This window comes from Penaeus vannamei, chromosome 19 (assembly GCF_042767895.1).
Source record: "Penaeus vannamei isolate JL-2024 chromosome 19, ASM4276789v1, whole genome shotgun sequence".
NCBI lineage: Eukaryota > Metazoa > Arthropoda > Malacostraca > Decapoda > Penaeidae > Penaeus > Penaeus vannamei.
Window position 1 is genome coordinate 20329889 of NC_091567.1, and position 2500 is coordinate 20332388.

A 2500-nucleotide genomic window follows, 5' to 3' on the forward strand; every position below is an offset into this window, starting at 1 on the left:
AGAAAATCATACTAATATGAAAAAACACTTGCTCACTGATAATTATTATTATTACCTATGATCCAATCTCTGAATCTCTTTGTAAAAAATCATACTATGATTTTTTTTATACTAGTATGGTATAACGACTAGGCTGACTGTGCAGTGAAAACTGCTCAATTAGATGCGTGAGTGGACATCCCTTCCTTTTACCCATATATATTCAGCCATTGTAATGCATATGATGCTTAATGCATATAGTTCACAGCCCAGATTACAGAATAACGATTGATATTTTTTACCAAAAACAATGATATTGTTTGGTTTGCCTGGGGACCCATAATGTGTGTAAGGGTAATGTGTTCCATGGGGTGTGTGATGATTCAGTTGGGGAAAATTTTTATGAAAAAAAGATTCCTTTTTCACACCCTTCTCCTTCAGCAAAACTCCCTTTCAGCTAAAACACCAACCCATTGCTCGTCAGCAGTCTTAGCCCTATGAGTATGAGAGTATTGGATCCAAGGAAGTCATCACAAGTTCCTCCTGTCTCTCTTTCTCTTCCTCGCTCACTGACTGACGTCTGTCTGTCTGTCTGTCTGTCTGTCTGTCTCTCTGTCTCTCTCTCGGTAGACTAGTAAATGTACAGACCCCTTGTCAACCTGCGTGGTTTTGTGTACATGGCTCCTTGTCAACATAATGAGTGGTAGTGAGTTGGATGAGATGTAATAATGGGTTGATAGAGAGAGAATTGGAAAGATAGTGAAAACAAAGAGAGAGAGAAAGGGATACATTATGATTTATGAGACAAGGTGGCAAATTGCGTACTTTCTCTCCCATTATTTCTCTCATGTTTCTCTGTTTCCAGCCAATCACATAAATTTCTACTGATCTGAAATGACCGCGATCGATGGTACTGAGAGGTATTTGACTAAAGTTTAAATGGATCAAGAAATTAGGAAACTCGTGTGTAAGTGGACACACCCTGGCTGCATTGGAGGGGAGCGTGCCCATGACAAAGAATTGACTGTAAGGAGAAAGAAAGAAACAGAGAGAGAGAGGAAAAGAGAGGAAGAGAGACAGAGAGAGAAAGAGAGAAAGCGGCCAATTGAAAAAAGGCAGATCTATATTGTTTGTCTTTCCAAACTAAAAAAAAAAAAAAAAAATTATCAGGTAGTGTTGGTGCATGAATGGTATGGCTTGGTGGTTGAGTTGTGGGAAGTTTTCCCACAAGTGTAACTCCAGGATTTGGTCCTAATTAACAAGACCAGGCTTTGTCCGAAACTAAGTAAGTCTCGGATTGAGACTCAGATTAATTCGTCTGACTGTGTCGACCTTGTTCATTATTGAATGAGTTAAAATTTTCCTGAACTAAACCATCGCACGCCCCGTGGACCACATTACCTTTACACACATGATGGATCCCCGGGCAAACCAAACACTATCATTGTTTTTGGTAAAAAAAAGAAAAAAAAAAAAAAAAATATATATATATATGTGTGTGTGTGTGTGTGTGTGTGTGTGTGTGTGTGTGTGTGTGCGTATATATATATATATATATATATATATATATATATATATATATATATATATATATATATATATATATATATAAATACATACACACACACACATTTATTTTTATTATATATATATATAGATATATATATATATATATATACATATATATATATATATATATATATATATATATATATATATATATATATATATATATATATATATATGTGTGTGTGTGTGTGTGTGTGTGTGTGTATGTGTGTGTACATACATACATACATATACAAATATATATATATATATATATATATATATATATATATATATATATATATATAAATATATATATATATATATATATATATATATATATATATATATATATATATATATATATATATATATATATGTGTGTGTGTGTGTGCATATATATATATATATATATATATATATATATATATAGATAGATAGATAGATAGATAGATACATAGATACATAGATAGATAGATAAAGGAACTGACCACCCTAACGGATCATCATGCGGTGTAGTAGGCATGCTTTTCTACGAAGATGTGCACCCCCCCCCCCCTACACACACAATACTAAGAAATAGGATAGGATCAATTATTTATTTCATTACCAAGGGCACTACTGAAAGAAGTAAACCGATATGCATTAATAACGCTTGCATTTGTGGATGTGATTTTCATTTTCACTGGAAGGGGGAATGGTGCGTTATGCATGTAACATTTTTTTTTTTTACTGGCCACCCTTTGAAAAATGATTTTCTGCTCTAGTAGTGCACTATATATTCTTGTATTGTCGATCTACTGCAATACTATACACATAAATTACTTATTGATATTAGCTTAGCATGGACAGGTTCTTAGATTTTCCTTTTCAGTCCGAATGGAATACTGTCGCCTTTTCCGATCCTTTGCTAATGCAATAAACCTTTGGTAGACGCCTGTGTTTTATCCCTCAACCTCGAAGCCAAAAACGA

The 2500-nt window shown here is 33.5% G+C and overlaps 1 protein-coding gene across 1 annotated transcript in view; it reads right to left on the minus strand.

The window, feature by feature from the left end:
- Positions 1-2500, minus strand: part of LOC113829268 (serine/arginine repetitive matrix protein 1) — a 68218-nt gene that overhangs the window by 5129 nt on the left and 60589 nt on the right. The window lies entirely within an intron of this gene.